We start from the raw sequence: 22,636 nt of genomic DNA, 5'->3' as shown, positions 1-22,636 counted from the left end.
CTAGAACAAAAAATTTCACAATTTGTATGGAAACACAAAAGACCCCGAATAGCCAAAGCAATCTTGAGAACGAAAAATGGAGCTGGGGGAATCAGGCTCCCTGACTTCAGACTATATTACAAAGCTTCAGTAATCAAGACAGTTTGGTACTGGCACAAAAACAGAAATATAGATCAATGGAACAGGATAGAAAGCCCAGAGATAAACCCACACACATATGGTCACCTTATCTTTGATAAAGGAGGCAAGCATATACAGTGGAGAAAAGACAGCCTCTTCAATAAGTGGTGCTGGGAAAATTGGACAGGTACATGTAAAAGTATGAAATTAGAACACTCCCTGACACCATGCACAAAAATAAACTCAAAATGGATTAAAGACCTAAGTGTAAGGGCAGACACTATCAAACTCTTAGAGGAAAACATAGGCAGAACACTCTATGACATACATCACAGCAAGATTCTTTTTGACCCAGCTCCCAGAGAAATGGAAATAAGAACACAAATAAACAAATGGGACCTAATGAAACTTAAAAGCTTTTTCACAGCAAAGGAAACCATAAACAAGACCAAAAGACAACCATCAGAATGGGAGAAAATATTTGCAAATGAAGCAACTGACAAAGGATTAATCTCCAAGATTTACAAGCAGCTCATGCAGCTCAATAACAAAAAAAAACGAACAACCCAATCCAAAAATGGGCAGAAGACCTAAACAGACATTTCTCCAAAGAAGATATACAGATGGCCTACAGACACATGAAAGAATGCTCAACATCATTAATCATTAGAGAAATGCAAATCAAAACTACAATGAGATATCATCTCACACCGGTCAGAATGGCCATCATCAAAAAATCTAGAAACAATAAATGCTGGAGAGGGTGTGGAGGAAAGGGAACACTCTTGCACTGTTGGTGGGAATGTAAATTGATACAGCCACTATGGAGAACAGTATGGAGGTTCCTTAAAAAACTACAAATAGAACTACCATATGACCCAGCAATCCCACTACTGGGCATATACCCTGAGAAAACCATAGGTCAAAAAGAGTCATGTACCAAAATGTTCATTGCAGCTCTATTTACAATAGCCAGGACATGGAAGCAACCTAAATGTCCATCAACAGATGAATGGATAAAGAAGATGTGGCACATATACACAATGGAATATTACTCAGCCATAAAAAGAAATGAAATGGAGGTATTTGTAGTGAGGTGGATGGAGTTAGAGTGTGTCATACAGAGTGAAGTAAGTCAGAAAGAGAAAAACAAATACAGTATGCTAACACATATATATGGAATCTAAGGAGAAAAAAAAAAAAAAGGCCATGAAGAACCTAGTGGCAAGACGGGAATAAAGACACAGACCTACTAGAGAATGGACTTGAGGATATGGGGAGGGGGTGGGGTGAGATGTGACAGGGTAAGAGAGTGTCATGGACATATATACACTACCAAATGTAAAATAGATAACTAGTGGGAAGCAGCCTCATAGCACAGGGAGATCAGCTCGGTGCTTTGTGACCACCTAGAGGGGTGGGATGGGGAGGGTGGGAGGGAGGGAGATGCAAGAGGGAAGAGAAATGGGAACATATTGTATATGTATAACTGATTCACTTTGGTATAAAGCAGAAGCTAACACACCATTGTAAGGCAATTATACTTCAATAAAGATGTTTAAAAAAAAAAAAAAAAAGAGAATTGATCCTAAACCTTGGGGAGGGCAGGGCAGGAAGAGATAAGGTTGGGGTTAAGACGATACTCAGTTACTCAAAGGGGGCTTATCTTGGTCTAAGGCTACCCCCAATTCTACCCAAGAAGTCTCAACTCACAGAACAACAGTGTTACTAAAATAAGCTCAAAAAATATATAACATAGGACACCTTCAATAGCCACCTGGGCTCAAAAAGTCAGTTACCTCCAACTCCTCCCCTTGTTTCTTACGTCTACACAATCATCCTGTTTTGGTCAATTCTTTCCTTGTAGTGTCAACCACATCTGTCCCTTCATAATGCTCCCAAGTTTTCAAAGTCTTATCTCCTTTTGCCTGTAATAACCTGCCAACCAGGGCCCCCGTCTCTGGTTTTCTCCCCACCATCTCCTGGGCCGTGAACACAGTTGTAAAGCTAATCTCACTGAAACATGGTTGGTCCCATCACCAGCTTGCCGAAAGATCTCCAGTGATTATGAACCCTCCGTTCAGGACCCTCTCCACAGCACTGCCCTGCCCACATTAAAACAATGACAGGCAGGGCCCCTCCGTCTCCACCGACCACCACCCCCAAACCAGAAACAAGCCCCATTTTCTAGGAATCTGTTAGTGGCTGTGATCACTGGTACTCCCAGCATTCAGGTTTCTCTTGATCAAATACGACACACAGAGACATGGTTGAGAGGCCCTGTTCTTTGGTCTGACACACGTGCTGTGACCCCTCCCTACCTTTCCAGTGCAATCTGCCCCCCTCTCTACGAGCACACCGCTTTCCATACTGATTCACACACAGAGCTTCCAACTTACTTTTCACATTCGGCTGCTATGCTTGGCTCAGCCATGCTTTGCCCCTGTCTGGAACCCCCTTCTCTCCATGGATCTGGAGGTGGATGCTGTCGTCTGCCAGACCCCAGGACCCCACATGTGAGAGAGCCCGACGTGGGGGAGAGACGGTGCGGTGCAGTCAAACACACCTGGGCTGGAATCACGGCAGCATCCTGGACAGGTTAACCTCTCCTTAATTCAGTTGCTTCGTTTTAAAATGAGGACAGTAATCTCCACCTGGTTCAGGAGGAACAAGGCTAGAAGGGCACCTGGCGCCAGGTAACACATGAACTTCACGCTGGGGACAGACAGTGACAGGGCCGAGACAGGGCTGAAGCATGAAAGGCTGGGCTTCATCAGGAGCTCAACCACCAGCTAGACTGGATTTAATCTGTTCATGTCTTCATGATTTTTCCACTCACCGTGGCTAATCAATGTCAGCTCTGTTTGTTTGTTTTTTTTTAAATAATGCTCTTTTCATTTTAATCAACATCTTCAAGCCAGGCTTAGTTTTTCCAAGTCTGGGTTCGGGGGCTGTCACGTGCATTCCTGTTATAAACACAATCAGTCACGAGTGACAATTCATCGCTACGTTCACTCATTCCTTCACCCTGCAGATAATTCATGGAGCACCTACAGTGTGCTGGGTGGGAGAAATACAAAAAGGCATGAGAGGATTGGAAAGGTGGGAGCTTATGTATAAAAGGCTGAATGAATGCCTTGTCTAGGACATAGCAGGTGGCACATGCCCTGTCCAGGGCAAAGCTTTGAAGCCATTTCATCGCTGGTGTAATTCTCCTAGTTTTCTCTCTCCCCCTGTGATCACAGGGAGGTCTCTAGATGGCAGGATGAAAAGACCCATGCAGCCTGCATCGGGGAGCCATGCGTGGAGGGCCAGATTCACAGCACACGCTGGACGGGGGAGAAGGAAACTTCTCCTTGGTTAAGCCAGTGAGAGTTTAGGATTGACTCTCTGAAGCATGAGGCCCATCCTATCCTAACACGATGGTTTTCCTTTCCTCTACTATCACCATTTGGCAATTAACCATGTGTAATAATGCCTCGTGATCATTCTCATATTGACTGCCCTTTACTTCTTTTGATTTCCTTAACTTTACCTGTCATCGCACCTCTTCAACTAAGCAAGAGCCTGTTAAACACGACAACCTTAGTTTATACTCTTGGGTTCTCCTTTTCACCCTCCAACTCACTTCCTCTGACCTCCCATTTCTCCCCAAATTTAGCAGTGAGCCTTACACAGAGCAACTGTAACTCGTAATTGATGATTTAACAATTTCCCCATTAAGAAATAATCCCCCAAATATAATGACAATTATTTACTTTCATTAACTAATACCACTCTGCTGGCATGGATAATTAGGAATTAAGCACAATAGCTACTATAAAACTTTAGGGATTCATCTGGGGACCTACATCAACCATGGCTAATCACAGGTTGGCTTGGTGATCATTTCTTACTGTGGCCCTGTTTAACGATATGCATCTGGGCTTCTAGGGTTCCCATTTAGTCATTCATTCGTCCGCCTATACGGTCCTTCTCTGAGAATCAGCAGACAGTAACAGCTATAGAAACAGACTAGCTGTGAGACCATAGGCTAGTCACCTCAACTCTCTATGCCCCAGTTTCCTTATCTGTGAGAGTTAAAAATGTATCTGGTAAGCTTGTTGTGAGGATTATATACATTAATACATGGAAGTACTTAGAAAGTTGTTTTAAGCACTAAGACACAGCAGTACCTGGCATGTGGTAAAGAGTGCTAATATCATTTATATTTACTGAGCACCTACTATATGGCAGATATTACAGAAACAGGGACAAATAAGGGGTTTCCCAGTTCCCAAGGAGTTTATAATCCAGGAAAGGTGATAAATATATAAACAAATAAGTGAACTGAAGTGTTACAGAACCAGATCCAGAAAGAGAGCACACACAGGTATACACACTCAAAGAAGATGCAGACATGCATGCACACACACACAACTCCTGGCAACTGGTTACAAACAAAAAGGTGCTCCTTCCCCTTGGAAGAAGGGAAGCTGGAAGATTCCACAGAGAACTGACAGATGAACTGAGTGTTATGATATGAATAGGAATGTGCCAGGCAAGATGGGGCACAAGGACATCCAGACAATTAAATGTGAAAAGAGGCATAAAAACATTTATTTAGGCTTCCCTGGTGGCGCAGTGGTTGAGAATCTGCCTGCCGGTGCAGGGTACACGGGTTCGAGCCCTGGTCTGGGAAGATCCCACATGCCGCGGAGCAACTGGGCCCGTGAGCCACAATTACTGAGCCTGCGCGTCTGGAGCCTGTGCTCCGCAACAAGAGAGGCCGCGATAGTAAGAGGCCCGCGCACCGCGATGAAGAGTGGCCCCCGCTTGCCGCAACTAGAGAAAGCCCTCGCACAGAAACGAAGACCCAACACAGCCATAAATAAATAAATAAATTTAAAACAAAAAAAAACCCAAAAAACATTTATTTATGTATTCAAAGGTTTAATCAAATGCCTCCTATGTGCGTGTATATCTTTAAGTACTGTGATACAGCAGTTAATGAGGTTTCTGCTTTCACTAACGTTCTAAAAGAGGAGACTAACAATAAACCAGTAAACATATACGAACCAAGGAGCTACAGAGAAAACCCAGTGGGTGAGATGGTCAGAGGGAGACGGGGGACCAAAGTGTGGAGAGTGAGAGATGAGAGCAGAGCCAGAGGCCAACAGCACACTCCATTCCTCTGTTTTCTATGGGAAGGATTTTCTCGAAGCCCTCCTGGCCTTTTACGTCATCCTTTTTGTTTCCCAAGGATGTGGAGTGAGGTAGCTGGCTGGAGGCTAAACCCAGCGTGGACCATGCCTCTCCTCGGGAAACTAACTCCACTGGGTAGGGTTAATCCACCACTGGGTAGAGTTAAAATGTTGAGCACAGGGGTGGGGGTGGTGCATAGAACTGGGGTCTCTTTTTCCTTCCTTCTTCACGCAGACAGTGGCCTGCAGACCCAAAACTTCCCTGCAGGTAGACTGTGATCGGGCCCAGACTAGAGAATGAGTTGGGAAGCTCTTTTTGGTTCTAAGATACAGCTTCTAACTCAGCTAACTGTCATCAGTCACCGAGGTGCACCCTGGTTCCATCTGCCTTATGATTACACTTGTCTTGGTTCTCAGTTGGCTCAGGACTTGGGAAGGGAAGAGTACTCTTTGAAGATAAAGGTTTTTATACAATAAAAACCTTCCCTCCTCCAACAGACCTCAAAACTAAATTAGGAACCACCATCCTAATCTATCAAACCTGTCACCTTAATGAAAAACCCTTCCAATCTCTTACTTAATAGCTCCGAAGACATGGCTAGGGGTTTGGCTGAGAGGCCTGGCCCAAAAGGCATAATAAGGCTAATTCAACCGAAGTAGTGAATACTGGGGGAGAAGAAGGCGGGGGGATGACTTCAGTGCCACTGTGAAACCCTATGGTACACAGGTCATGGTCAGTAGCCACAAAGAGGAAGAAGAGGAAATGTGAAGTCTTTAGATATTCTTACCTTGTGATTTCATATCTACATGTTTTTTTAAAACCACAGCAGTTAAAGAATTTCTTGAATTTATCTTTTCTCTGAAGAATTTAAAAGAACACAGTATACTTACACACTTGCCTCAAAGCTTCCTTATGAGACTGGATGAGACTATAATGTTATCATGAAGAAATATTAACGTATGGTTACTATCTACAGGGCTCAGTTCTGAGCATTAGAGAAAAAAAATAAAAAACAGATGAAGAGAAAGATAGATGGTTCCTGACCTTGAAGGCCTTACCCTCTACCTAGAAAGACAGTTCAGGCCCACAAAGCATTATGTATTAAAAAAGGAAATACAAACCAAATGTCAAATAGATGGTAAAGATTTTTTAAATGTTTCAGGAGTTCGGGGGAAAAAAAGCATCTGTTGATACCAAGAGTGATTATAATGGTTTCATGGAGGATCTTAGAGATGAGAAAACATCAGAGAAATGTTAAAACCTCAGCCCCCCACCACTGGAGAGACTGAAATGGGAAACTGCCTCCCTGGTGGAAGCTCCTAGAAGGTGTGCCACGGGCACTGATTTCTGGGTGCAGCCCTACCGTGCCTGGCATTGCACTCTGCCCCGGGAGGGGTCTCCTCCATATCCCTGTGGCGCACATTAAACGGGTCCTCTGTTTCCCTAGATCTCACACCGCTCTGTTTCCCTGCCCACTTTCGAGCCAGGAGCAGCTGACCACCATATACAGGAAGTACTCTGCCCACTGAGCCACCTGCCAGGGCTGCTTGGTCACAGGGATGATGAAAAGGACAGACTCTCCGCTGACCTGGCTTTGCTGAGGCAGGGAGGTTCTGCCAGCTCTGCTGCCACACTCGGGGGCCTGCAGAATTTTACTACAGACACCGCCTTCCTCCTCATCGAGTCCCCAGCTCGGTGGGAACAGGAGGCAAGTGTTAATAGCAGAGATAGCAGCCCACACTCTCTACAGGAGGGGAAAGGCAGGCCAGGATAAGGTGGAAAATAAAAGGAGGCATCGGGGCTGTGCTCAACCTGCCCAGGATACACTGGCTGCCATAGTCATTATATTTTTTCTGGCTGCACAGACATGTTGCTATGGGACCAACACATGCCATTGCTGCTTGGCCTCTAGCAAATAAAATCCCAGCGCTGGCAAGAGCATTTCCCTAGATTTCCCTTAAAGGGACACCATCGAGGCCGAGCACTGTTCGAGCTCGGAAACAACAGCAGCCTTGTTCCCGGGTCCAGCCACCCCGCATACCATGAGCTGGAGCCCAGCGACACATGTTTTTACAAGGCGGACATGCGTGCAGCATGCGGACCTGTGTGGTACAAGCCCAAGGTATGGGGATCAGCCTCTGAGTTGCTTTTCGAAAACTCACGGCTTCAGTGTGTGCTTAGTTTTCCCCCAACTGGTAAAAGCAAACAGCTTGTAGTATTTGGGATAATGATCTGATGCCTCCTGACTGTCGACTTCAAACTACTTACGACCCAGCAGGAAACCGAAGTTGCCACAAGTGGTCGGCGTGAGTTCAGGTGGTCCTTATTTTATCGCTTTACCATTTCTTACCTCACGCCCCTCTCTACCAGTTTACTCTTTACTTAAAGAATAGCACAAAATAGGCAAGGAATTTAGCACTTTCCCCCTTTCCTAAGGCCCTGAACTGTGTCTTGCTTTAGTCTTTATCAATCTCTTAGTTCCACAGAGACCCTCTGATTCCCTAGGCAGCAGCAGACCTCAGTGTCCCATGTTATACTTTGGTGTGCTCTGGGGATAAACCTTCTGGGCTTTTCTTGGATAAGATGAGGAAATGGAAACCCTCACGCTCACACTTCAAATAATGCACAATTCACGCACACGGAGTATGTGGAGACAGGAGAGATCAATTTTAGAGTAATAAGCAGGCGGGCGGTCTCTCAGCGAATCAGCAATCCATGTTCTAAATTCCATACGGTGTGTTGGTAGAAAGCAGACTATCTCTGTACCCTGATAAGCAGGAAAGTCAAGTTCCTTTACAAGGACTCCAGTAAGGGCAGAAGAGAAGCCCCCATTTGTTAAGATAAAGTGATTAAGTTGACAAGTGGGATAAAATAATGGACACAGGCTCTCAATACTACACTTAGGCCAATCTCTAGAGGAGATGGAACGTTTTGGAAATAAATGCACCTAGATCATCAACCTAAATGAACATGATCCAGAGCCAGGTCTGGCACAGGCATCTCGAAAGAACCACAGGTAGGTTCACCTTCTGGGATCCCATATTTGTATATTTGCCATAATACCCCACAACTGCACCCTCATGTACAAAGCGTAATTTTTTTTTTTTAGTGAAGAAATGTTTCTCCGAGAGTCTATGACTGCGGGCCAAATTTGCACAGCAATGCAAGAAACCTGTTAAGCCTCGCTCTGCAGGTGCAGGCAGCCCTGAGTGGGGGGGGCGTGCCGCTCTGCATTTGGCCAGCACGCACCTGCAGGTGCACCTCGGCGTCTAGCTGCAAAGCAGGTGGACCACCGAGTCTCAGCACGTGACGGGGCATTGCAAATGCGGTGGTTTGGGAAAGGCACAAAGGAAACAAAAAAAAAAATAGGCCCTCTCAGATGAGGTCCAAAATGGAAACGTTCTGGGTACCTCCATGCAATCAACCTCTCTTGGTAGTAACCAAGTGTGATTATTAGAAAGTTAAGTAGCGACAACCATCACTCCTGACACTTGCCTTAGAGGGAGGTTAGTATTAGTTTATTGGGATTACATCAGGTTGAACTGCCTGCAACTCTGTATCCCCAGAAGGTATTGGGATTCAAAGGACAGCTCTGTGTGGGGTTGTGATGGGGGAGGGCATGACCCCACGCAAGTGAGAGTTAAATGCCTCTCTCATAATCTAGGCTCAGATGCCGGGGTTGGGGGGAAGCCCTCAGGGCCTCAGCTGTCCCATCTGTACATAGGGACTTTGCTAGATGAGCTACAACATCCCATCTAGTGCTCACATCCTATAATTCTCTGTCGTGGTGTTAAAACAAACAGTGTGTCACATGAACAAAATGAATGAGCTCTCCTTGCCCACGGCCGTGTTTCTGTGCATCAGCCACTGGGGCGGGGGGGGGGGGGGGGGGGGGAAGAAACTTCCTATCTCATCCCGTCTGCAAGCTGAACAAGGTAATAGTAACGGTGGTAACAACTCAGAAGAGACAAAACCTGTGAACAGCCAAAAGAAATGGCAGAAAAACACCAGGGGAAACCCTCCCCTCCAAAGGGAAGAGGAAATGTAATGAGTACAGAGTCTCTTGGTTCCAGGTAGCAGAAAACTCCCAGAGAATGAGCGCTTACTAAGTAACGTGAGTAAAAATATATATATAAAGGAGTCAAAGGATTACTCACCCTGTGAAAACAGATTGGCTTCTCTTCACCCAGAAAACGGACTAATTTCTTTGGAAACCTGGAAGAGAAAGAGATTAAAAATAAAACATTAAATCCGTCCCCTAAATCAGCACAGGTACGCAGGCCGGAGAGAGAAGAAATCCCAGCGCCTGGCCCTCTGGTACTTACTAGGTGCACAATTCATGTCTGACGAACGTGGACGGCCCACTGCTTGGCTGACTACTTGAATTTGAAAGACGGAGCTCTGAACAATTAATATGTAGAAAATAATCACACGCATGATTCTCTTATCTCGAGATGTCTGAACCTTTGACAAAGGAGCGCCGTGGCGCCGCAAGCCTGCGAGCCTTGGGGTTACCCAGCCTCCAGACGGAAGGGAGAGCCCACAGACGGCGACAGAGACACCTGATTTACTGGACGAGGGGGTCCTACACAAAGAACCTGGAGAGACACCCCCACTGTGTACGGCAGACGGTGCGCAGGACATGGCGATACTCTCAGCTCCTCAGCGGAGAGGGAGGCTACCATTTATAGGGGGAATTGAGGCCAGGTGGGCTCATCGGTTACCAGGGAAACCAGCAGCTAGGGCGGGGCAAGCACGTAGGCAGTTACTGATTAAGGCCTATAATTAGGAGCATTGGATAGTCATGTGAGTGAAGCCGAGCCTGGTCGAGCACGGGACGTAGAGAGCAAGGCAACAGCCATCTTGAATGCCCTGACCATACAATATATACGCCACATATACTGTGGTGCCTGGGAAATCATTTTTTAGGTGGATCTTTAAAAATGTCGTGTCTGCACCTCTACAGTGGAGCTAAATGAAGATGTCTTCATAGTAACCGGAGCATCGCATCATGTCACTTTGCCTTCTCCCAAAATGGGGCACCCGCAACTCCAGGCATCCCCCACTGAAGTCCACGATCCCAAGGGGATCCATAATCAAGCTCCTACGGGAACGTGGACTGGCACAGAGGCGCCGGGGGCCACATATCAGGCGGACGGAGTAATCCCGCGAGGAAGCCACAGTGCCTGAGATAAAGTGTGGGAAAGAACCGAGACGATGGGCACACTGGAAGAGGAAGCCTGGAAGACAAAGGGAGATAAGGCAGTGTGACAGCCACAGACCGTTTAATCTGCATCGCATAAGGGACTAAGCTCAAGATCCAAGTTTTTAAAAATTTCCAGAGACTGTTTTCAAGATGCCTTTGCAGGTTCAGCAGGGGGTAAGGCAGTGCTAGTCTAGCTCCCGAGACTGGCAAATTTCACACAATCCCAGAGCATGGGGGATTCAGCCTCCAGCTGTAAGAAGGCCACTTGCTTTTCCTTCCTCTTCCCTAAAAGGAAAAGAGCACTGAGGCCTCTAGGGCTGTATGCAAAGTCTCCTCCTCAGGATGTGTCCACTGGCCAGAGATTCCCAGATCCGGCGTCTCAGAATCTTCTAGGCAATCTTCTTCTGCAGAGTCCCAGGGGGAAGCCCACCTACCCTACCGCCAGCCTGTGAGAGGAGAATTAAGGGCTACCGAGACCACGTGATTCTGCCTTGAGAAGTTTACACTCTAACTAAAAACACTGCAGGGAAACACCGCAAGCGGTGAAAGATGGTCCACGCTGGTAAAATCTCTGAGCACCTTCTTTTGAAAGCAACGCTTTATAATCCACTCGCGTACATTAACCTTTTCATCCTCAAGGCAGACAAGAGGTCTACAGTGAGATTCACCAAGACCCCGAACGCTGATCTTAGAGTCAGATCTGAGCCTGAGTCTCAGCTCCATCACCCACCAGCTGTGTAATGCAAGTAACAAACTCTCAGAACCCTTTCCTCATTTGCATGATGGCGGCAATAATACCGACTTCACATCATGTTTCAGGTTCTTAGTGCGGTGCTTGGCATGCAGGAGAGACTCAATAAAAAGAAAACGCTTTAACGCCGTGTGGCACAACACGTCTACAGATCTGTGACAACCGACAAGACAGAGCACGGCTTTTTTATAATTTCATGATTTATCAAAGATGTGGGAGCTTGTGTTCCCTTTCTCCACCCACCAAAATGAGGTGAGAAAAATGAGAACAAGGTAAAACCATTTACTGTGAACACTTAGATAATACAGATAAGGGAGGAAAAAACCCCAAATAATACAAATCAGCAAAAGTCCCACTAATAATCACTTTGATCGTTTTGGCTTCTACGGCTCCAGGCTCTCTCCTGTGCTCAAGTGTACAGAGTATATTAGGCATATACTTACATAAATAAAATTATATACATACATACAATTTATTCATAACATTCTATGATAGCATTCGTATTGTTCTGCAGTCTAATAATATTTTACTTGTTATATTGTAAACCTCTTTTAACATGAATAAATCCATCTCCATCATAAGTGTTTCAGAGCTGCAAGAGTATTGCACTGAAAGAATGAACCACTAAATGCATATTTGCTGAATTTACATAATCTATCAGTGTCCCACATTTGTGAGAAATGACTACACCTGGGGTAGTGTGTGGTTCTTTTGCTTCTATATTTTCGTTAAGAGTCAGAAAGACAGCTTGTTGTGACCACCTAGAGGGGTGGGATAGGGAGGGTGGGAGGGAGGGAGATGCAAGAGGGAAGAGATATGGGGATATATGTATATATATAGCTGATTCACTTTGTTATAAAGCAGACACTAACATGCCATTGTAAAGCAATTAAACTCCAATAAAGATGTTAAAAAAAAAAAAAAAAAGGAAGAAAGGCAGCTTGTATAAATATCAGAAGTCTTGGGGACTTCCCTGGTGGTCCAGTGGGTAAGACTCTGCGCTCCCAATGCAGGGATCCCTGGTTGGGGAACTAGATCCCGCATGCCACAACTAAGACCCGGCGCAGACAAAATAAACAAATAAATAAATAAATAAATATTTAAAAAAAAATACCAGAAGTCATAACAAAAAATTGTTTTGGTTTGAGTGCGTGTAGCTGAGAAGAATACAAACTAGTACATATACCACAGAATAATAATATCACAAATCACAATATTCAGTGAGTATCCAGTATACTGAAAGGGGACAACATTTTAAAGACTAGGGCTATTGGTGGATAGAAATGCCTATATTTCAAGGGTGAAATGGTAAGTCTGAAGTTCAAGAAGTGTCCCTGTTTTTCAGTCTGATTATGGTGGAGTGACTTAATGATACAGAGAAAAAAGTAAACTGAAAATTGTAAACCCTTGAGTGAACCTAAAAATTGTAATCACGCTATATGAACTTGAAAACTTAAAAAAAATCAGAATTTACCATATTTAGAAGATATCAAGAGTTGGAATGCTTATGTAGTCTCAACATTTCTAATCTAACTTCCTTCTCAAAGAGAACGGTTGGTTTGGTAAAAACATATGTGATGCAGCTTAACTGAGTCGTATGACACATCGTTGTCCTTGATTGAGAAAACTGTACCATACCTATAACTGTGACTGACTAGCATCATTTCAGGAAAATACTACCTTTGGGGGGAGGCTGGGGAAGTGAATGTATCCCCACAATCGGCAAAATGTTTATAGCGAATTCTTCCTCCAGTTATGAATGTAACCCTTTAAAGTATTGCCAACACTGCTCCTACAAGCAGGCAGGAGGTGGGGGACTGCCAGGGAGCAGCAGAGAAAGAAAGACAGGACATACTGTGGCAGCAGAGAAATGCCAAATCAGATACCAGTGGAAAATCCTGGAGAGAACAAAAGTGGAGAAACATAGAGTTTGATTTGTGAAACCAGCTGATAACTCCTCCACATGCTAACTTCCAACGAAAGTTCATGCCTTGTCCAGCTTCCGCAATTTTTAAAGAAAGTGACAATTTGTGGTGGGGCTCATGCTCTTCGAAGAGATTTCTACGGTTCTATTTTGACCATGAGAAATAGAATCAACATTGGGAGATAAGAACTCAGACCTTAAATTTTAGCACTGGATGCAATCAGAGAAAGCATCTCTTCAACAACTTCCACTAGGGACTTTACTGTATCAAGGAATATGGACTGAGCTACTTTTAACAGATCTCTTTTTATGGTACAATTCAGGAGTCTGTGAGATGTTCCTAGATCTAACCATGAACTTCTTACAGGGACAGAATTTTTGCTTTGCTTCACTCTCTTGTGGTCACTGCTTTCTCCATGAGAGAGAACCACATGGTCAGGCTGTGTTGTGTGCTATATAACGTCTCTTTTATGCAGGGAAACCTAATGATACACATTCTTAAATTTGCTTTCAAAGGGACCTTTGCATCCTTTGATGATGCACATGCGATGGCCCGGAGCACATTCTGTAGAGCAGACCCAGCCATGGAAAATGATGGTTTAGATTCTAACGTCCCCATCTGATTGTGTGTCTCTGGTAAATATGACCTAGCCAGGAAAACTGGACTGATACTCTCCATTCCACACTTACAATATATTTTTGGACTATTGACTTTGGAAAATTCTGTCTTGCCATTGTATAATGTCATCCTAAGTAAGCACTGGATTCCTTAATATTACCTACCACACTTAGTGGGTGGCTAATTATGCCGACAAGTTCTTATCTATTATCTCTAATCCTCACAAAATCTCTGTAAAACAGGTTCTGTCAGTCCCATTGTGCAGATAACGAAAACAAGGTTCAAGACAAGTGACCTATCCAAAGTCATATAACCAGTAGGTGACAAGGCAAGAATTCGAAGCGAGGTTTGTCTGGGTTTCAAGGCCAAAGAGAAAAGAGATGAGCACCATGGCAATGTGCATGTGGATTTCTACATGGAAGTCCCAGTACATAGCATTCTGTCAAACACAAAAGACAGCACTTGCTTCCACTAAATAAGTAGATATTTCTTTTTCAGGTTATAAAATATACAGGGGCAGCAAGTGAGGATGTTAGAACAAAAGTCACCCACAACATTGAGTGACAGGTCATGCTGTAGCCATCCAACAGGTGCTGGGCAAGCATTCTTCAGGCAGAGAAGCAGGACCAAAGTGCTGACAGTTGCAATGACACAAAATGTAGCCTCGGCAAGTCGCTCTAACAATTACTTCGCATCATTCTGATTATGAGCCACAAGCATGCAATCAACAGCACAGAGATGATCTTAAATGATCTCCATCAGCATTTTACTTCAGCTATCAAAGCGTGGCAGATGGAACATACTCTCATCTGACCTAAACGCAATGTTAATGACCCAAACACAAAGAATGTGCAGGAACAATAGTGGCACAAGGGCAGTGGCCTTGCTGCATGCCATTGGTTATAATAAATGCACTTTATTTCGTTCAACTTTTCCATTTACTACCTCAGAGTAAATAAATATTATTGATGTGTTTCTCATTTGATACATTTGTCCACAGTCTAACTCAATAGAAAGACTTAAGTAGGCTTACAAATTCCCCAGACTTAATATTGCATGTTGTACACATCTCTACAATCAAATTCCATTGTAAATTTTTGTGGGTATGCATCTCCTCCACTCAGTTGTAGCCCAGCTCTGACAGCAAGGAATTTATGTCATTTATTTCTGTATTCCCAACATCTAGCCCTGGCATATATAGTAGACAATCAAAATATGCAGAAATTAATGAATTCTCATCGGACCATAAATAAGAAGGCATGCTTACTGAGTGCATGAATGACCCCCAAGTTGTTCTAAGGGCAATATCTGAATTCCAAAACTTGTCTACAAATTGAAAAGATGATTGTAAATAGATACCATGAAACTCAGTAGATATCTGTTCATAGGGAGTAAAAACATACAAACAAAAATAAGGAAATACTGTCCTCATATCAACTGAAGAAAATCATTTGCAAAGGGATTCTCACCAGACTACGTTCAACATTAAGGCCTGTAACTTAAGGAGGAGAGAGTATTTTGGGAATGGTTTCCAAGGGGAGTAATTAAAATCACTATAGGTTAGAGAACCAGATCTGGAAGAAACATACTGATTATTAGATTACAGGGGAAAAAAAGAAGTCAGCTTTCCTTCTCAAAAAGTAAAGGAAAATGGTTACAAAGTTTTCAATAAATCGGCACTATTACAACCAACGCCTATCACTTCATGAACAGTCGGGGCAGTAAGACTCTATGAAATGGGATAAGGACTCTATTTTGCCTTTAGATAAATATTATATCTACAGCAAAATGTGACACTTCACCAGATTCATCCATTACTGGGTCTCACCAGATTCATCCATTATTGAGATCCTATTTGGATTGTACAAAATGGTTACCCTGCCACCCTGTGTGAGAAAGTGACACAGGTAGATGTAGATGTCACTTCAGGTAGATGTCACTCCTGGCTTTTTGATTTCCTGGGTGTCTGTGTTTGTGGGTGAGTATGAGTGTATGTGTGTGTGCAGGTCTAGAATTTCCAATGATCTCAAAGGGTTTTATATATAATTGTTCAAATTTAATATTCTTGAATTGCCAAAACACACTGTATAAACTCTTCAAAGTCAGTACCCATACACCATCACCATTCTTCTAGTAATCAGCATAAGTTCATTGCATGAATGGCCAAAAGGTTCAAGAGAAGGCAGAACAAAATCAGCAAACCAACAGTACCTCTAAATTCCAAAATTGGCCATCACTGCCTTAGCAAGGCTGCACCTCTGGCTTGGAGGGAGGGGTAAAAGAAGCAGGATGCTATTTTTAGGGTGAAAGCAGCAAGTTTTCTGTGTTCTACACTTCAGGGCCATGTGCCAGCAGTCTAACTCTTCTCACTGCAGCTAAAGATCAGAGCTACTTCAGCAAGGTTCAGTATAAACAGGGACTATCACAGGGGAAAGGCAAGTGTCAGATACTATGACTTTAAAAAGTGCTGCCTGTGTTAGAAACATCTCAGTCACGTTGGGCAGCAGCCCTGTGATGCCTGATGCGAAAGTTACTGCCCCAATCAAAAACAAAGGCTTAATTAAAGAACACAGTTCTGGACACAAAGTTGGAGTTCAGTAAATTCTCAAAAGCCATACTATCTTATAGCTATGTGAGCTTTACAGCTCTCAAACTGCTCCAGTATAGAGTGAACAGTCAGCCATCAACATCACTATGTTATGTTTTAAAAATGGTACCTCTTAAATGTCCAGAATAGTCAAGGGCTAGCAACTTTTCTAGTAAAGGGCCAGACAGCAAATGTTTTAGCCTTTGAGGGTCTGACAATCTGTTAAGACCACTCAGCTCTGCCATTGTACCACAAAAGCAGCCATAGACAATACTATACATATGGGCATGGCTGTGTGCCAATAAAACTTTACTTATAAAAACAGATGGAGGGGGCTTCCCTGGTGGCGCAGTGGTTGAGAATCTGCCTGCTAATGCAGGGGACACGGGTTCGAGCCCTGGTCTGGGAAGAGCCCACATGCCGCGGAGCAACTAGGCCCGTGAGCCACAATTACTGAGCCTGCGCGTCTGGAGCCTGTGCTCCGCAACACGAGAGGCCGCGATAATGAGAGGCCCGCGCACCGCGATGAAGAGTGGCCCCCACTTGCTGCAACTAGAGAAAGCCCTCTTACAGAAACGAAGACCCAACACAGCCATAAATAAAATAAATAAATAAATAAATAAACCCAAAGTTTAAAAAAAAAAAAAAAAAAAAACAGATGGAGGTGGGATATGGCCCATGGGCCAGAGTTTGTCAACCCCTGGTCTAGAATATCGTTACACTGGAAACATAAAAGACAGAGTCTCTGTTTCCTCCTTTTCCCCAAAAGAGATTTTATTTTTACTTATTAAAAAGTCAGATGACAATATCACACGCTATCCAAAAACAGTGACTGGCTTATTTCTGCAGCATTCACCATTGAACTTCCTTCACAATAAGCAGGAAGGGCAAATCTTTCAATGTCAGATGGAGTTTTTCAGAGTGGCAAGTCCCTGTGCATTTATCTCTGCATGACACACTCGCAAAGGGAATAGGCTGCCCCAGAGAACCCTTCATAGGTGCTCAGTAGTCTCCTGAAGCAGTGCCCTATCTAGGCAAGCAGGGAGACACCTGTGCAAGGGCAAGAAACAAACCACCTGATTAAAAACAGGCAAAGGACTTGAACTGACGTTTCTCCAAAGAAGATACACAAATGGCCAACAAACATATGAAACAATGCTTAGCATCACTAATCATGAAGGAAAGGCAAATCAAAACCATAATAAGATACCACTTCACACCTCTTAGGATGGCTATTATAAAAACAACAAACAAACAAAACCAGAAAACAACACTCACTGGCCAAGATGTGGAGAAACTGCAACGCTTGTGCATTACTGGTGGGAACATAAAATAATGCAGATACAGCTACTGTGGAAAACAGTATGATGGTCCCTTAAAAAATTAAATATAGAATTACCATACGATCCAGCAATCCCACTTCTGGGTACATACCCAACAGAACTGAAAGCAAGAACTTGAACATACATTTATACATCCACGTTCACAACAGCCTTATTCACAAAAACCAAAAGGTGGAAGCACTCCAGCGTGAATGAACAAAATGTGGTCTGTACACACAATGGAATATTATGTGGCCTTAAAAAAGAAGGAAATTCTGACGCATGCTACAACATGGATGAACCTTGAGGACATTATGCTACATGAAATACACCAGTCACAAAGGGACATAATACTGTATGATTCCACTTATATGAGGTACCTAGAGTCATCAAATTCATAGACAGAAAGTAGAATGGCTGCTGGGGCTCAGAGGAGGGGTAATGTGGGGAGTTCGTGCTTAACGGGTACAGAGCTTGAGTCTGGGAAGATGGAAAGCATTCTGCAGATGGATGGTGCAGATGGCTGCACGACAATGTAAAGGTACTTAATGTCAGTGAACTGTACACTAAAAAATAATAAATTTAAATTGATGACTAATAAGAATCTGCTGTATAAAAAATAAATAAAATAAAATAAAATAATAATAAAGTTCATTTTATGTATATTTTACCACGATTTCAAAAAAAGGAGAGCCTCGTCGTGATCACTCGGCCCTTTAAGGGAGATTTTCAGGTGATCTCTTTGGACCAGATTATCCCAAGGAGGTCCCAAGTCAGCCATGATGAGAGGGCTCGTTTACAGGAGGCAGCTGAGGAACTTCGACCAGGCTTGAAAATTACAATTTGACAGCCTCCACATCTAGGGATCATTTGGACTAGAAGAGAATATGAGGGCTCCTATTGAAACAGAGCAGGACCCAATGGTCCTTCTCCCACCCATGTCCTCCGCCTGCCTTTTGTCTGTTGAAAAACTTTAGCCAAAGAATAAGTTTAATCAGAGAAGTGAGAAAATGCAGAAGCAAAGGCAAACAGTCAAATAGGACCAAACGATAACAGTTTAGTCGTTAAGCGTAGTCAAGGACCTTTAGTTCCTCCTCAAGGGCTACAGATAATATTCTGAACCATATCCTTTGAGCTGTTTTGTAGATACTGAAACCCCACCAGGTGGAAGAAGTTTAACTACATGACGACCAGCCTGTAGCCATGACATAAGCTGCCACCATTCCGAGAACTGGCCTCAAGGAAGTGGAACAGACCGACCTTGGAACTGAAGATTAACTGTACTTCAAACAATCATGATGACGCTGATCAGACCACCCCATGACCAATTTGAAGATGACGGTCAGAGCTGCATGTGCTGTTTCTGATGTAGCCCCCTCCTTCTGCTTACACACCCCTGAAACCCCCCTTTAAAAGCTCTTGCCCACTGACTGTCAAGGGCAGGGTTGACAGTCGGCCTTTGGACACGAATCCACCCCCACCCCCCACCCCGGTTGCTGGCCTCCGAAATAAAGCAAACTTTCCTTTCCACCAACCTTGACTCTTTATTGGCTTTTGAGTGGCTGCAAATAGCCCGACCCCACTTTCGGTAACACTGACTCAGAGTGAACTCGGCACCTAAGATCTGTTATATGGCCAGAATACCTGCAATATTCTCTTCTGAATGCTACAACCTCAGAGATTCAATATGATCGTGAATCCGGAGTATAGTCAATGACAGGTAAGAATAAAAGGAAAGTTTATCTACTCGATGGAGGGACATAGGAAAGAGCAAAGAAAGGTAAAAGAAATCCCTGTAAGTAAGGCAAAGCCACTCTGTCTTTTAGGATGACGGTGAAAACCTACAATCTCCAGCTATGATAAGAGAAGGTGGCCTCCCTAACCCCACTCTCCTTGGTCACAGGTGTCTGACCACTATTTAGTTAACTCTCTTGAAACGTAAGCTTCTCTGAGTCTAATTCTGCACAACGCTCAATACCATAGACCATGCACAAGAGGTGACCTCATGAAAACTGTCCGTATTTGCATAGCGCTCTTCCAGGGATTACTCAGGTATCCTTACATCCTTGCTGAAGTCAAGCTAATAGAGGGCTGCATTACCTACTACAAGCAGGATGATGCTGAGTCATGGTTTCTCAGCTGAAGGAAAATGACACCACTTCTTCCCATAATTCTTGATAAGAAAAAGGAAGATTCTTTCAAGTCGACCCAACCATAAGGAAGGAGGAAAGTCCTACAGCCACGTTGCTTATATATGACATTGACGACCACCCTCAGGTGATGACGGATCTTCTCCCACCCAAAACAAGGAGGAAGGCTAGGTCATTTTCTAACTCAGTTATCCAGAATGGCCATTAGAGAGTCCCAAATATCCCAACTAACTACAACATTTTCTGACTATCAGAGTTTCAGCCAACATGATGTAAAATGCAATTTTCATTCAAGGGCACACATCTCTATTGTAACCTTTTTTTTTTTGACAGTTCCTGTCACAGAATTCAAAGCACTGAAGGGAAATGTGTACATGGGGAAAAAAAAATGCTGGAGGAATAAAATAAATTCAGGGCAAGGATATATACCAGATTTTTAGATAGCTAAAGCCATTGGTAAACAGGGAAATGTTTAATAACCGGCTGGAGGGAAGAGAGGAGCCCTGGTTTGTAGCGTTTGCAGATTTCTGTAAACGCTCCCACCATGACTGACTTCGAGCTAGCAACATGATGCCAGCTTGTTCTCAATATTCCTCGTGAGAACCGGTGCAAGCTGGCTCCAACACATCCCTGGCTGAAGCCCATTTCCTTCATCCCACCAAGATCAACAAACCCTGTTTCATATCTGAAATAAACCCAAAGCTAAAGTCCTTCCTTAATTCCAGGCCTCTTCTCATGCACTAAAAGACATCTGTTCACACTTCCACATCTTTCCTTCCCGTCTCCCCATCTGGAATGGACCTAGCTCAAGCCCAATCGTGTATAAGAAGCCTCAAATGCTCTTTGATCGCACTAGCTTTTCTCTGTTCTAATTTTCTATGGCACTTTTATAATACTGTCCCCTCTTGGATTCTAGAGGGTTGGGTTCCATGAGGGCAGAGATGGGTCTCACAGCGCTTAGCCCAGCACAGAGTCTGACCTGGATTGAGCTGAATGAAACCCACTGACTTGACCAGCTGGGCTGACACTGTCCAGTGGGCCCCAGTGAGCGAGGCTCACCAGCTAGGACCCGATGAGCAATGGAGGAGGACCTGCTGGCACAAGGGCGCTCACTACTCTACACACCTAACTTCCACAGCAGGGAGGGGGACTAATATTTGCTGAGCAGGAAATTGCTGCAAGCCCCAGGGCCCAGATCTTAGTTTCTAACACTGTTTCCCAGTAAATGGAACCAGGGCTCTTTGGAGAAATGGCAGATTGTAGAACTGGGGCAGGGAATATTCAAGATGAGTGTGAAGGGGATGCGAAGGAAGGAAGGAGGGAAGAAAAGAGGGAGGGAGGGAGGATGGAAGGAGGAAAAGAAGAGGAAGGAAGGAAAGAGGGAGGGAGGAAGGGAGGAAGGAAGGAAGGAAGGAAGAGGAAGGAAGAGAGGAAGGAAGGAAAGAGGGAGGGAGGGAGGGAGGGAAGGAGAGAGGAAGGAAGGAAGGAAGGAAGGGAGGAAGGAAAAAAAACAAAGCAAAACAAAAAAACCAAAAACACAATGATGGGGGCATATCAAAGGAAAACAGGAGACAATATTCCTAATATTCCCAAAAGACCTACCAATGGCCAAAACTGGAACAATTTAAGAAACAAGATAAATAACATAGTATAAGATTATAATCTGAAGTATAAGATAAATACTCATGAGTTTATACTGATATAAAGAAATGACTGAGTAAATAAATAAATGGGGGAGACTAGACAAATCTGCTGTGCAGAAGAACTTGGAATAATTCATGTGTCAATAGATAAACACCCTCAAGGAGGCGGAAGGCAGCTCCCCGCCCCTAGGTGTGGTTCCTTCCAAAGAGTGTAGTAGGAAAGGTGGGGGGGAGGGGGCCGTGTGGGTGAAAAGAGTCACTCTGAAGTGCAGAAACAGGACAAACATCACCTCAGCCAGGTGATCAAGGTCAACATCGACAGTGGTAAGTCACGTTGACAGCATGTGCCCCTGATATATATGACGTGATGAAAATGGCAACTTACCAATTTTGAGGCGTACGGATCATTTTGTCGAACGTCCTTCAGCTAGGGTTTTTCTAATCATAACAAAAACATAGGAAAAACCCCAAGTGAGGGACATTCCGCAAAAATGATCAGCACTCCTCAGAATTGTCAAGGTCATGTCAAGTCCAAAAAACTGTCACATTCTAGAGGATCCTCAGGAGAGATGACAACTAAATGTATCATGGTGTTCTGGATGGGATCCTGAAACAGGAAAAGGACATCAGGTAAAAACTAAGGAAATCTGAATGAACGATGGACTTTAGTTAACAATGATTTTAAAAATTTCTGCCAGGTACTCTGTTAAGTGATTTACATATATCATTTTGCTTAATCCCCAAAATGCTGATCAATGCTTTCATTCCCATTTTACAGATGAGGATAATGAGGAGAAGAAAAAGATATAACTATTTTGCCCAAGGTAACAGAGTTAGCAACTGGTGGAATTCAAGTTGAAACTCATGTTGAATTGTTCTAAGAGCTTTAGAAGTTTTAACTCACTAATCCTCACAACAGCACAATAAAACGAGTAGGACTATTATTATTCCCCTCCCTGGTGAGGAAACTGAAGCTCAGAGAGGCAAGGTGAATTGTTCAGGGTTGCACCGCTGAGGTTGATCATCATAAAAAGGTTTCTCAGAAATTGCTTATCTGACCCAAATACACATGTATCTGATTATTTTGGAGCATCTCATTAAAAAAAGTTAGTTTCATGATTCCTCCTTTT

General features: G+C 43.8%; 1 protein-coding gene across 7 annotated transcripts in view; it reads right to left on the bottom strand.

Moving 5' to 3' along the window:
* Positions 1-22,636, bottom strand: part of ATXN1 (ataxin 1) — a 399,864-nt gene that overhangs the window by 181,389 nt on the left and 195,839 nt on the right. For all 7 annotated transcript variants that reach the window (XM_057554755.1, XM_057554756.1, XM_057554757.1 and 4 more), the window contains one exon: positions 9,462-9,519. The gene's annotated coding sequence lies outside the window, so the exon portion shown is untranslated. The remainder of the gene's footprint in view (positions 1-9,461; positions 9,520-22,636) is intronic.

This window comes from Balaenoptera acutorostrata, chromosome 10 (assembly GCF_949987535.1).
Source record: "Balaenoptera acutorostrata chromosome 10, mBalAcu1.1, whole genome shotgun sequence".
NCBI classification, from domain to species: domain Eukaryota; kingdom Metazoa; phylum Chordata; class Mammalia; order Artiodactyla; family Balaenopteridae; genus Balaenoptera; species Balaenoptera acutorostrata.
The sequence above is the reverse complement of the archived record's forward strand: the minus strand, read 5'-3'. Positions and strand labels throughout refer to the sequence as shown.